The following is a 14,954-nucleotide window of genomic DNA, read 5'->3' as shown; positions in this document are numbered from 1 at the left end:
GCCTGCATCGGGGTGCGAGGCAATAGATTAGGACCTAAACCAACAGCGTGCTGGTTCCTAAGTGGTTATTCCATCACACATTGCGTGTTTGACTGTATTCATTATATTTTAATATGATTATGTTCAATCCAGTAGACTGAAACAGATTTGTTCAGATGTGTAATTAGTTCCTACATGCTTATTACTCTTGGTGGCAGTGTTGGCAGAAGCTCTGAGGACGGCGAGGAGAGGAGCCCATGAGTTCTCCGTGTTCCTTGGCCATGATGGTAGGGGCCGCATTGGGTCTGGGGTAACGGGGCTGCCCTGAGACTCACCGACAGGCCTTAGACTCCCAGCACTGCCTTGTGCCCTGAGCCCCAACCAGGAATCCTGGGGTAACCAAGTTCCCCCTGGACCTCCCCACCCTGGCTGGCTATTCTTGCCCTCTCTTCATCACAGGTAAGACTCTGTCCACTGCGCCCTCCAGAGGACAACAGTCTCCACATTCACCACATTACCCCCAGCACCTGGTACAGGGATGCCTATAGCCATACATTTACCATTTCTAGACAACCACCACCTGGGCACAGGAGAAGGGGGGCACACATTGTATAATCAGCTTCCTGGAAAATTCACGCATCCCAGTGTGTGCCCTCCTGCCAGATGGGGGAGGGTCCGGCTTCCTGACCCCGAGTAGGAGCCTCTGAGACAGGCCGAGTCCCAGGAAGGCAGCAGAGAGATGCCAGCACCAGCCCCCGACGTGTGACAAATTCCAGACTGAGCCCCTTGCTTTGAGGGATCTTAAGAAGATACTTCTGAAGTACAAATTGCCAGTTATAAAAACGTCACAGATGTAAAGTACAGCTAGAGAACACAGTCAATAATCTATAATAATAAAAGCATAATATGCTAATTAGACCAGACGTCCTTCCGGACCACCTTCTGGACGAAGCCATGGCCGGTGGGGGCCGAGGCAGAGGTGGCCGCCGTAGCAGGTGGGGGCTGAGCCCCTTGCACGAATTTCGTGCATCGGGCCTCTAGTATTGTAATAACTACATATGGAGTCAAATGGGCACCAGACTTATGGGGGGATCGCTTTGTAAGGAATACAAATGTCTAATCACTGTGTTGTACACCTGAAACGAATGTAATATTGCATGTCACTGTGATTGACAGAAAAGGTGCCCCGCCCATCTTCAAGTGCATGAGACCCCGACCTGTTAGCTCCAGCCGCCCCCTACAGCAGAGGCCCAGCTTCAGTGCCAACATCCAGGGCTTTCACATATTTAAAGTATTTTAAAGTTTAAAGTTCCTAGAACTAGAGACCAAAACTTTTAGTGCCCTGACCTATGGCACCTGTAAATTGTGAGGGTGAATTTCAGATGCGCAAACCCCACCCATCTTGCCTCCGAGCCATGGGCCCCGCAAAAACAAACACGTGGGGGAGAACGGGATTGTTTTAGTCCACGCTTCTTCGCTTCTACCTTCTTTACGGAGGCCCATTCTAGACGAGCTATGGATTGAGGTGGGACTGAGGCTGCGCCCATCTCTGAGGGTTCGCTCCTGGGGGTAAGATTTAATCAACTCTCTGCCTCGTGACTTGATCAACTCTCCGGCCCCGCCTCACGAGCCTGACCCCTCTGCCAGCATCTCTGTTGCTGCAGGACCTCGACAGAGAGCGCTTGCTGCCGTGTCTATCGCACCCGCACAGCGTCACTGAGGGCACCTCTTGTTCGCCTCCTGCCAGGGACTGTGACCCTCAAGCCAGAGGTGCCCCAGGGCCTCTGGTCTGAGACGCTGTGAGTAGTACATCCTCATTCTGACCGGCAGCTCATTTAGGAAAAGCGATACACTATCATTATTGTTGCCGCTCACTTTGACTCGGCGCTTCCTGTGGCCGAGTCCACGCGGCACTTTGCAGAAGCTGTTAGCATCTCCTCTCCCCTCACGGCCCCCCAGGCAGCAGGAGGGGTTCGGGTCCACTGGCCGATCAGGAAAGGGGATTGAAAAGGTTGCAGAATGTGGGTGATGGTGGACACCCAGAAAGTGGCAGAGCTGGATTTGAACCCAGGCCCATTTGTACACAGAGTCCAAAGCCTGAGCTGCCCCCCTGCCCCTCTTGGCCCAGCGAGACGGCCCTGCTGGCTCTGGGAAAGAGGTTCCGTCATTGCACTGGCATCCTCCTCTTTCCACGTTGCCTCTGAAGGAGCCAAACATGTCGAGAACCCCAGCCGAGCAGGAGCAGAGCGCTCAGACCAAGGGTGGGCTGCTGCCCCCGTTGGGGGCTTCTCTGCTGGCTGTGCTGGCACCCCAGCTTAGACTGGGAAACCAGGAGGGGTGTTCTTCTGTTTTCTTCCAGAAAATGAAGGAAACCCCGGGAGTGGCAGAATATGAGGCCCAGGCTTGAGTCCACTTACCTCGGGGCTGACTGGAAGAGCCCCATCTGGCTGAGGCCCAGAGCGGGTGTGGGCCCCGCCCAGCCGGCCTGACAGGCTCTTGGCCCATCTCATGCCTGGGAGGCTCCTACTTGAAACACCTCCAGCCTGACCTTCCCAGGCTCCACAGCGACAGGCAGGGCGGGGCAGGGCAGATCGCTGAGCTGAACTTACCCCCCTAGGAGTGGTTTCTTAGGAACCCCTCTGTCAACCTCATCTGGTCTTGGTTCTGGGAACAGTGACCAGCGATGGTCAGCACTGATCCCTGTTTGCTGCTCATTCAGACTCCATGCTGCTGGGGCCCATCACCCCCAGTGGGAAGGGCCTGTTGTGGGCACCGCTCTTGCCCAACCTTCTATCTTCCCCACCTGGACCATCACAGCAGCCTGTTTCCACTCTTGCCCGTCTCTGCATAAATGTTTGCGCATCTGAAATTCACCCTCACAATTTACAGGTGCCATTTATTTGAAAGCATAAAATAGATCCCATGATGCCTTGCTTAAAATCCCCCTGTGATTTCTCATCATCCGTGGAATAAAACACCACTGCTGCACCATGCTCTGTGAGGCCCTGTGAGCCCTAGTTGTCGCCCTCTAGTTGTCGCCCTCCTCTCTGACGGCCTACTCCCTGCCTCTCCAGCACACCACACTCTCCTGCCTCAGCATGTGTCTACCTGATGCTCCCCCTGGAGCGCTCTTGCCCAAATCCATTCACATCCGGCTTCTCCTTAGCATTCAGGTCCCAGCTCAATGTCACCTCCTAAGGACTCTCCCCAGTCACTCAGGTGAAGTGCCCCCACCACATACACACTCCAGACACTCTTCTGTCCTATTTTATCCCCATCATAGCATTTGTCACTCTCTGAGATTATCTGATTGCTTTGTTTGCTACATTTGGGAGTTCTACTTCTAATCATCACAGAGTAGCTCATATTAAACCAACTCTCGTACAAGTAGCAACCATAAATTCTGGGCATTATATCAAAGACCGTGCCCAAAAGCCCCTGGAGAAGAAACTGAAGGGGAGTTGGTATTATAAGGTTACAAAGGCTCCAGGCGAATTCCCATTTTTGTGGTTTTTACCTGAAGGCAGCCCCCTCCCCACGCTCACCCCCGTCAGTGACCAATGAGGCTAGAAATTGGAGTCTTACTGTTGAGGATTCAGAAGACAGAATTCAGAGCGTCCCCAGCAGCTAGAAAGTATGAGGAACATATTGGAACAGAGAGGATCACAGAGGGGGAGACCCCAATATCATAATTCTGCCAAACTTCTGGTCGACTCCCAGGGCAAGACTCAAGCAGCCCACTAACCCTCAGAAGACAGAACGGACACTTTAGCTGCCGTCCAGCCAAGGTAACTTCCTGCTAAAGCAAACACACCGACAAACAAATCAATACTCTCTGCAGATGAACAGAACAGAACCCCAGTCTCTACATTGCATTTCCACAGTCCAGGGACACTTCAGAATGACTGGATGTACAAGCAAGCAGGAAAATGGGATCCACACTCAAGAGAAAAGGAAATTGAAGGGCACCAGCCTCAAGTGGGTTCGGATTTGGGCATTAGCTCAAATCATAAGAGATGTATTTGCTAAGGTTTCTTGTCTTCCACATTAGAGTGTGAGCCAAGAGCAGGAACCTTATCGGTCTGTGCCTTGCTCGCTCCCCAGCAACCAGAATAGCAAAGGGTGCATAGAAAGCACCCAAAAATATGACTGTGCCGCAAAGCAGAATTGTATTTTTTCCTCCTATTTCCTCTCTTAGAACTTGAGGTCCCTTCTAGATGAAATGAACACTGACAGAGAACAGAGTAATCGTGTTGTCTTTAGAGCAGAGGGCACGGTTTTATGCTCATGAATCAGTAGTGGCGATTACAGACAAGTGACTTTGATCTCTAATTATTGCCAAAAAGAAAGCATGTAGATCGGCTATGTTGAAACCCAATGTCATCATTTTTCAAAACCACTTGCCATCACTGAACTGCCTTGGAGTAAAAATTATGTGTGTGAAGTCAGCTCATTCCAGGATCCAGGTGTTTAATCTGTGGCCGGTTTATATCAGAGGAAATGATGATGTCTACAGTGACACATAATGGGTTTCTATAAAGAGGTTGATGACCGTGGTAGTTATTTCCATTTTTTCTATGTGACAGTTTTTTTGGCCATGACCAGAGTTTGGGGAGCTCTTAGGCCATGGCCTGGACTCCGCATGGGACCCCCAATTCTGGAGGAGTTCCGCAGTACTGCTCCCAGGTAGGCGAGCCTTCAGAACGCGTGACAGCCCTTAGGGGGCAGGCACTGCCCAGTCGAGATGGGTGCCAGTGGAACACTGACCAATCGGGAGAGACGCCAGCACTGGGGGCCGGGCCTGGCAATAGCCACATCCTGAATGGTGTTCTGTGCAGGAAGGTGTCCTGGTCACCTCCTTGGGGTTCATGAGAGGATTTCAGGGCCACCTCCAGCTCCACCAACTGTTCAAGCATATGGGGTTGTATCCAACCAGCAGCCCAGGGATGCTGCCCTCCAGGCACTTGTCAAGGAGAATTAGCTCAAAATTCATTGCTCAGTGCTCACACAGTTGGGAAAACAACCACCCATTGAATTACGTCAATCCATTTTTCTAAATGATGACTTTTAAGCCATGATGAGTAGTGGGGACCCCCCTATTCAAGTAAATCTTATGAGGAACCCAGTATTACAGGAACAAGGTTGAGGGCTTGGGGTATATAACCCCTTAGTGCACCCCTGTCCTTTACCATCCCCCAAACACACACACACACACACACGCACACACACACACACACCCCTTAGACACCGCAGCAGCCTCTGACACCACACCATGGAATCACTCCTCATCAAATGGCTTTAAAGAAAGGCAGCCCATCATAGGTAATCTAGTCTCTGATTAAGACTGAGTCAGACCTTCAGTTCTATCCCCCTAAGTAACCCCTTTCCTTGAGGAATGTTCCAAGAGGTAGCCCTAGCAAACGCCTTGCCATGTGGACAGTAAGGCCGCTGGGACACTGTTGCAGTAGCCATGTCCTCTCTGTGAGGCCCAGGGGGAGACTTCTCCCTGCCCCCAGTACCAGGAATAGCTGTGCCTTTTCTGAGCAAACTGCTTTGCTTCTATTGCAAGGATGCTGGGTCTGCAACGAGGGACTGTTTATGTCTCTGTGTTGGCCAAGAGAAAGCTCAGGACAGCCCAGAGTCCCACCTCTAGCAAATTACAGGGTCTGATGTCATGAATTTTGTGTCCTAACTTCCCTCCTGGAGCCACACTTGCTTTCCTTGTCTTATTTTCTTTGTCCATTGAACTTCATTGATTTATGTCTGACAGTGGCATAGGCATCGGTGCAAACCACCCTGCATCTCTTGGGGACAGTGTGGGAATTTATAACTGGCTCTCCAAAGTTGGCCACATTATGATCCACTTCCACAGGCACCAGCTCTCACATCAGCAACTTCACTGTCTTTTAAAACTAGGAAATCACTGTGCCAGGCCAAAGAGACGATGCTGATGAACTTACCAGATTTCATTCACAGTTACATATTGATGCAATCTTGCTATGCTGTGTGCGCACCCTGCAGCCATGCCAAGGGGAGGTGGGAAAGGAATGAACCCATCAGTCTGTTTGAAGCCAAACACTGTTACTCTCCCTGCTCTCCCCGTGGACTCTCTGTCGGCTTTGATGGGGCAAAGAGAAGAAGAGGGAGAATTTAGGGTTTCGGATTGCCATTGGACCTTAGGTGGCTTACATTTCTGCTGGTATCATTTCATTTTCTCCAAATCAGTAACTGGAGGGGAGAAAGCAACCTGCACCATCCAATAGTCTTGAAAATACAGGCCACCTTCCTCACAACTCCTCACTCAAATGGCAGGCTGAGTGTCCCCGGGTCAGAAAGTGGGTTAACTGGGGTCCCAACAAAAGCAGTACATCCACAGGAAGCAGGACCTCAAACTTTGGGGTGCACTGATGGTGAACTCAGGCTCAGACGTGGGCAGTGCCTCTACATAGGGACTAAATAGAAACAGGCTGGAGCACACCTCCCAGAGGGACCTCGGAGGTCTCCCACGCTGGCCCTGTGTTTTTCAGTTCACATGGACCACACAGGTCAGGCTGAGAGTCCCCATGATCAGGGCCCAGTGCCCCCAGGACTTGAAGACGGTGCCTGGGGTCCTGGATGCTCGGGGTGGAATCCGCAGTGCCCCCAAGGGCAGCTCCAGGGTACAGTGGCAGAGAGGAAAGCACACTTTCAGCCTTATGTTTGGGAAACATTCTGAGCTTTTCTCGCCCACTTTTTCTTGGCCAAAGCACCTCCAGCTTCAAGTGAATTTACAGTCTAGCTGGTCTCTGGGTGGCTAAGGCTGAAAAGCCAAGGAGGATGTCACTTGGCTGACAACAGCCCCCATCAGGGGGTTGGCATCAGGGTCAACAACCGCAACCCAGGACCTGATTCAGAATGTGCAGGAAGCCCCTTCCGTCCTGGGATCACTCCTGAGCATCTCTCTCTGCAACCGAGAAAGTGCCATCCTCCAACGTCCCACAGCGGGACAGCGGGGAGAAATCACCCGCTCACTTCTGGAGAAGGCTCAGGAGGCTGGGCAGCCAGTGCCTGGCTCCTCGGGGGGTCTCAGCTGGGCCCAGGAAAATCTGGCACCTTCTAAGGTTCTCAAAAGGCAGAGTAGGAAACAGGCCTGAGGATATGGCAGAAAGAACACGGGGGAAGCCCATTTGCAACAGCTTTCCGGAGCTCGAACATTGGGTCCCAGGACTGGAGGGAGCCTCCGGGTGCAAACACTGGAGAAGCACAAGCCCCGTGTACGCACGCCACCCTCAGCAGGGCTGGCCCGATCATCTTGCAGGGGACAGCCTCCCTCCCCTGGGCCCGAGACTTGCAGCCTGGAGAGCGGTGGGCATCAGCATGGGGAGCGGCCCGGTGCTCCCCGGGACTTGGGCATGTGCTGCCCTTGGGACTGTGGAGAATTCCAGGAGCCACTCCGGGCCTCCTGTTGACAGAGTCACTTTTCATCTTCTCTGCCTTCAGGCACAGGCAAATGCACACGGGCAAAAATCAGTTCATAACTATGCACATTTTATAATAAATTTTAACAATTTAAGAGTCTGGTACGGCTTTATTATAGTTTTTATTTCACCACACTAATTCAGTGCGTAATAACCTGCCAGACACAGAATTCATTTGACATATGCTCTGAGCCCTAAGATAATGGAATATGCAGAAGAAAAACCTTGGGTCCCACCCAGCAAGGCACTCCCCCTTCCCCTGGGGACAGGGAGGGGAGCTGCTCTCCAGTTGCTGGAAGCGGAGTGAACTCTCCCAGCCCCAGCCCGGGGCCCACCAGCAGGTTCCCTGTGACTGTCTCCAGGGGTGGGCAGGGGTGTCATGGCCCAGGCTGTGCTGCGGTTAAGGACAGCCTGGTTAACAACAGCCCAACTCTGCCAGGATTAGTCTCAGAGCACAGCCTGCCCCACCGCATTCTTTGGCTCTTTGGTGGCTAGAAGGGGGGGTGGCTCTTCTTCTCAGGGCTGGCAGCTGGCCACCTCCACCTCATTCGGGCCTCACCTTTGGGAAATGAGAGCAGCCCGAAGGGAAAGCTCCCAGGAGCCAGGTTCCCTTTGCTCACTCCCTGTCACCCCCGCCAACAGCACTTCCCCTGCAGTGTCCCCAGAGCGTGCCCCCCTGGCCAGCAGCCTCTGTATCACCTGGGAGGCGGTTAGAGATGCAAACTCTTGGCCCCATGTCAGTCCCACTGAATCTGACATGCTAGGGTGGGGCCCAGGGAATCTGGGTCTTCACAAACCCTCGGGTGATTCGGATGCTTGCTGCAATCTGAGAAATGCTCAGGTTTGAGAGCCCAGAGGGCGGGCTCTGGCAGAGCCTGCTGAAGCCACCACCAAGCCCCCCAGAGGCCTGGGGCTCAGCTCTGCCGCTGCTGGCTCTTCCTCAACAGGAAGGCTTGGGCCTCAGTGTCCTCATTTGGAAAATAAGGACACGCAGGCCCCTGCAGCCCTGACATCGTGGGACAGATGGCTGAAATCAAGTCCAGCAGGTCCCACAGCGCCCTTCCCTTAGGGAGAGGCCCGATTGGATCACATCCTGTGGGAGCCCCCACAGCGTGTGCGGTTGCTAAGGGCCATTTGGCTTCGAAACAAAGGAGAGCGATGGCGAGGAGAGGGGTCCGTGGCCAGAAAAAGTTAGAGGGAGAATCCAAGTTAGTGGTTGAGTGTGTGTGCGCCTGTGTGTGTGTGCGCATGTGTCTGTGTGTGTGTGATTGTGTGCATGTGCAGTATGAGACTTTATCTAGGTACTTGCTTCTTTTTCTTTCCTCTCCCCTTTCTCTCTCTCCTCTCTCTCTTGACTACCTACTTCTCCAAGACCATGATTCCGTCTCTGCCATTCTACTGAGAAATAAACCAAACCCTTCCTTGGGTTTTGCAATTTTCACTGCCTACCACCCTCTCCTTCCCAGGAGAATGGACCTTCTAGAAATAGAGGTCTCAACTCAGAGCCATCACATCAAAGCTCCACGTCTATTCTTGTCCTCCCTCAGTGTGGCTTCTGCCTCCATCACTCCAGGAAACTGGGCCAGCTGCCTCCTACTCTCCAAGTCCGAGGGCCACTCCCCGGCCCCTGTCTTGCTAGGTCCCTCTGGCAGGTTCTACTTCTGACTGTCCGCGATCAGACTTCAAATGATGCTAAATAACTGCCACTCTTTGCCCATTTTTATCTTTAGTTTCTAATTTTATATTTCATTACATAAATACATATGTGTATATGCCATCCAGAATATGCTATGGAAATAGCCAAGGTATAGTCTATCTAAGTTTTTCAGTGTCTCTTAAATAAAACCCCAGGGGGAAAAAAATACTCTTTGAGAATTAAATTCCAGAAAACATGTTTCCTTGAGGAACTCGCATATCATCTCACGAGCAATGAAACTCAAAAAGTAATTCCCAAAAAGCTTGCAATGGGGAAATTGATCATGTCAGCCCCTTGTGGAGAGTACTGACTAGAAATAACCACAAAGGGAGAGCCTGGGGTGTGAATTATGTCCCGGTTCTTGCTCTGGGTGCTGGTGAAAGAGGATGTTCAGTGTAAAAGGTATGGATCCATGTAATCATGGTATGAAAAATTTCTGGATGATTAAATTTTTAAAAGAATTTCCTTTTTCTGACCAGGAAGTTGGAATCAGATTGGTGGCTCAATTATATTCTTATACACCTGTTGACCTTTATTTGTGCATTTTATTTTTTCTGAGCTTGCTCTTCTATTCTAAATTGTATTTTCTTTAGTACAGAATTTTGGGGCTTGCTTTACAATTATATATTTTATGTCCCATTATACATCCAAAATGCTATCAAAAATGGTTTATGGAAGTAGAAAAGGTAGAAATAAATAGATATTCTTTCAAGTAGATAAAGTCTATTTTTTGTGTCTACATCCTTCTTGCCTGGCATACAGTAGTTATTTAATTAATATTGAAAGAAACATTTATCTATGGAGGAAAAGAGAAAAATAGGGTAAAAGCTAATGGAGCACTTAGGAGTCAAGGACAGGTTATTTTTAAGATGAGCGCCATCTGAGCAGGTCTCTGAGGAGGTGGGAAGAAACCAGGAGAAAGGGATTAAGTTGAAAATGGGGAGGGTGATCTATGAATCTTGCTCTCAGGAGAGGGGAGGAGATAGAGTACAGGAAGGGGGTAAGTTGTCTTAAACAGAAGAGACAGTCTTCTTCGGTCTCCACAATTGGCTTCACCTCCTCTCTTTAACCTGTAAATAGTTGTAACGTCTTAAAATCCAGTCCTTAGTCTTCTCCATCCATAACCCACCTCCTGATGACCTCATCTGAAACAGCTTTAAACACCGACTGTGCTCTGATGGCTCCTAAGGCTCTGTATCCAGCCCAGATCTCTGCCATGAACTCAGGACTGCCTACTCAACATCTCTGCCGGGATGCTCAACCAGGCATCTTGAAGTTAACAGGAGAAACACTGAATTCCTGATCTTCTCCCAAACCTGCTCCACCCCCAGTCATCCCCACTGGAGGCCAAAGAAGCTTGAGTCATCCTTGACTCATCTCTTTCTCTCACACAACTATCCAATCCATCATCAGGAAGGAAGGAAGGAAGGAAGGAAGGAAGGAAGGAAGGAAGGAAGGAAGGAAGGAAGGAAGGAAGGAAGGAAGGAAGGGAGGGAGGGAGGGAGGGAGGGAGGGAGGGAGGGAGGGAGGAAGGGAGGGAGGGAGGGAGGAAGGGAGGGAGGAAGGAAGGGAGGAAGGGAAAGAAAAAATTTTCAAAATCCAGATTCCTACCACTTTTCACACCTCCACTGCTCCCCCTGGTCTAGCCACATCCCCTCGTACTGGGATTTTTTATGTGCCTCCTAGCTGGCCTTCTTGCTTCCACCGCTGCCACCTACAGCCTTTTCTCAATGCAGTAGTTAGAAGAACCATTTTAAACGTCTCTCCTGTGTTCCCAAGTATTCTTGGCTCTGGCTTATCATAGCCTCTACCAGTCTTCCAGGGGCACCCTGTCTACTCCTGGTCCCCTGCTCCAGAGCAGAGCTGTTGTCACTCTCAGGCCAGTACACCCAGCAGGGAGCCAAGGAGACCCTAGTGACTATTCGGTGGCAGTGGTGATATTGGTTATTATTATTATCATTATTTTGATATATATATATATATATATATATATATATATATATATATATATGTATTAAATCAATGACTTTCCCCAATAATAGTGGCTACATACAGACAGACTTATTGATTAATTGATTGAGATATTGATTGAGTTGTTCCACACAGCAGAGAGACAGGGAACGTGCCTCCTTCCAACTAGAGCTGTTTTCCCTCTTCAGAGCACGAGGAAGAGAAAGCAGCCATGAGCAGGGGAGGCAGTGGTCACCTGGACCCTCCTCGGCAGCTGCCTGGCCCCAGGGACGCTCTAGGAACCCACAGGCACCTGGCGCAGGTCCTTGTGCAGAAGGTGCTTTTATTACAGTTCTCAAAAGGACATATTTTAGTCCGAATGGATTACAGTCATGGGACTCTTTGATCTGTCTGGCTCAGTTGTATTTCTTAAGTGAATTGAGGGAGAAGTGGTTTCGCTTAGTCATTAAAAATCACCTATGTTGAAGGTTAAATGCCCACAGACCTTCGTGTATGAATGCTTTATGCAGTTTCAGCCCCACACTGGGTCCTATGCTGGCCATCGGGAGGGTGTGATGACACGGAAGAGGTTGCCCCTGCCCCCGAGACGTCAGGGTCCAGGATCAGTGAGGGAGCCATTGGACCTGTTTAAAAGGTTCCACCCTCCCCGTTAAGGTTTACTTAACACAGCGGTTCTCAACCTTGGCTGCACATTAGAATCACCTGGGAATCTTTTTAAAATCCTGATTTCCAGAGGAATGAGGCCCAGAAATCAGGATTTTAAAAAGATTCCCAGATGATTCTAATGTGCAGCCAAGGTTGAGAACCACTGACTTAACACAAGGCAGATGCTTGCAATTGGAAGGGGAAAACATTATTTTGTACCCTCTGTGGGCACAGACTTTAGCTAAATTATTCCATTTAATCCAGACAACGTCACCATATTACAGACGAAGAAACTGAGGCTCCAGAGATGATTAGGTAACTGGCGTAGCCTCACACAAGTATGGGGAACTGAGACGCCAGTGAAGACCTGTCATCTCCCCAAGGCTGTGCCCTTTCCACTCCAACACCCTGGTGATGGGAGCACCGCCAAGGCCGCGGAAAGAACCCCCGAGGACCACAAAACCACCACGTCGCCAGGTCTACGCAGGCTCCATTAGGATCTGTTTACAGCTCCTTGAAAGCCAGCAGCCATCCAGTAAATTAAAAACAAAACACATACATACATCATTAAGTTGCAAAGAAAAATGGACACAAAGGAACCGTCTACTCCTTTCCTCACTGTTCACAGATCCCACCAGTCCAAGGACATGATCACACAACAGTGCCATCTACCCCTGGGAGGGACTTTGTGAAGCCCCGTTTCTCTGGGCGGAAGAAGGGTGTGGACTCTTGAGCAATAGTACCTGGAGGGGCAGAGGGCCCAGGATGGTGGGTTCCCCAGAAGGTGGGGGACAAGAGCTATGAGAGGAGCTCCCGGGTTGGGCCCTCCATCTATGTCATAGATGCACCCTGCTTCCAGGACCACAGTCCTACTCACATCCCCAGCCCCAGGCGTGAGCCCGACCCTCGCTGAGCCAGTCACAGACCAGCTGGGAAGCAGAGCCGGGAGGACGCACCCAGCCCGGAATGCCGCCTCCCACAGGCCTCCTCTCCTCATTCTGCTCGGGCTTCCCTCATCCTACCTCCACGGTGGCTTCTGTTTGCAGGAAACCTCTCTCCCTGGCCGCCTCCCTGGGAACCTATCAGGGAGCCCACCGATGGGCACGGTGATTAGGAATTCCATCAAGCTGCGACTAGTCTCCTAGCCGAAGCCACAGCTGAGAGTTCATTATTCTGAGACTTGGAATCACATGGAACCCGTGGCATCTGGGAGGCAGACATGCTGGCTTCCGGGACAGTCATCGGAGAAAGTTCCCAGCCTTATGCTGGGGGATTGGAAAGGGTGTCGCTGCACACACCGTAACTGTTTGTGTAAACAGTTTAGGATCGGCTGGCAGTGACTTTGGGGGGAAATCCCCACTCCTGTGAGCGCTGTGTTGGCTCAGGTCCCTCTCAAAGCTCCAACAGCGATGTCAATCGCCCACCGTGTTTTAAAGCCCCTGGGAAAGTCAGTCCAAGGGCTTTCCCTCCTAAGCTACTCTCCTGGGGGGCAGGGGGGGCTGTTTGGAAGCCTCCTCTCAAGGCACATGGCCCCTTGCTCCGGGCCCCTGGGGACTGCTATTCAGGCGATGAAAATGGCTCCCTCCGCCAGGGCCTGGCTTTCAGGGACATCTGTGAAGTCGTGTCAAGCTGACTGAGGGGAACCTTTCCTTCGGGTACGACTCGAGAAGAGCATTTCCCAGGAGGAAGCCGTGGGGGCAAAAACAAATCAAAGAAGGATTTGCAGATAGATGTTCTCTGGGCTTTAGTACAATTTGCAAAATGCGATGTTAAAAAAAAAAAAAGAAGAAGATAAATCTCTCCTCTCTGCCAGGCTAGAGCAGATTCCTGAATAAAAACAACTCTTTGCAACAGAACCTTACACTCGCCTGGAAGTGAGTTTCCTCAAAAGGCACAGGGAGAGGGGTATGGATTCCTGAAATCCTGCAGCAAGCATTTCACCGAGCAGCATTCAGAGAACAGGGGAGGGGAGCCCGGGGGACAGGTGTTCCTGCCGGGACAACGCACGGAGAGAAAGTTGTATGCAGCGAGTTTCCCAATAACGGGCACAGCCATCTTCAGACTGACCCGGCAGCTCATTGATTTAAGGAGCCAGTCAAGTCAGGGTTATGCCCTTTTCATTCTAACCGGAGGGAAGGGACCCGGCCAGGAGGGGATGGGTTTGCATGATCCCGAGCTTGAAGAAACATCTTTCCTGGCTCCTTCCAGCCCCTGAGGCAGCCGGGTGAAGCCAGGACCGAAGCGAACACATTGGGAGCTACCTCCAGACCCCCCGGCCCCTCCCCTTCCTCTGAAACCCATGAAAACTTGATTTGTCTCAACTAAACACAAGCTGGGAAACTGGAGAGGAGGCAGAGGGGAAGAGGGGAAGGAAGGGGGGCCAGGCAGCATCCATGCAGTCGGTTGTACTATTGATTTCGAGCCACATAAGCCCCAGAGTGCCATCGATAAGGATCATACCTCCTGCTGATCTCGGGGGAAATTCTCCAAGATCCATGGCTGGGAGTTAAGGAGAAGCTCTAAGCCATCAGGAAGGAGCAGAGCACTGCAGCTCCTCAGAATGATGGACCAGGGCGAGCTTTAATTAACAGGGTCTGGTGCCTCTTCTTTTTTGGTAACTGAGCAGATTTAAAGGGCTAGAGTCCCAATTTGGAGGGTGCCGGTGCTGCTCTGGCTGCTGCCGTGGCTGCTGCTGGAACAGCGTCCTGCAGACCTCACTTCAGCAGGGAGACGGAGCTGTGAAGGTGGAAAAGTGCAGGCAGGAAGGTCGTGGCTGCACGGTTTGCATCAGAACCACAGGGCATCAGTGGTCCACGGGCTGTCTCCCAGAGCAGCGAGAGAGGCGGCCTCCTTGGGTGCGATGGCTCCGGGGACACCCTCTCCAGACTTGGAACTGACGGACAGCACCCCAGGACAAAGTGGTCTTTGCTGTGCTCCTCTCCTGGGAGCACTGCTGGGTGACACCCACCACGTAAGCTGCATGCACACATGCCTACCCTTAAACACACATGCCTGCCCATGTACATACATACTTGCCCATGTACACACACATGCTTGTCCATGTGCACATACATACCTGTCCATGCACATGCCCACCTTCCAAACACCCAGATGCAAAGGCACGTGGCCTGCAGCCAGCTAGATGGCCACCACCCACCGCCCGGGCACCTGTATTTTACAGGTAGGGCACCAGGAGAAATAGCTGT

The 14,954-nt window shown here is 51.4% G+C and overlaps 1 protein-coding gene across 1 annotated transcript in view; it reads right to left on the bottom strand.

Moving 5' to 3' along the window:
• Window positions 1–14,342, bottom strand: part of CALN1 (calneuron 1) — a 414,925-nt gene extending 400,583 nt beyond the window's left edge. Inside the window, exon 1 of the mRNA XM_059693382.1 lies at window positions 14,209–14,342. The gene's annotated coding sequence lies outside the window, so the exon portion shown is untranslated. The remainder of the gene's footprint in view (window positions 1–14,208) is intronic.
• Between the last annotated feature and the right edge of the window lie 612 nt (window positions 14,343–14,954).

The sequence above is a fragment of the Myotis daubentonii genome, chromosome 4 (assembly GCF_963259705.1).
Source record: "Myotis daubentonii chromosome 4, mMyoDau2.1, whole genome shotgun sequence".
Classification (NCBI taxonomy): Eukaryota; Metazoa; Chordata; class Mammalia; order Chiroptera; family Vespertilionidae; genus Myotis; species Myotis daubentonii.
This window is presented reverse-complemented; position numbering and strand designations above follow the sequence as displayed.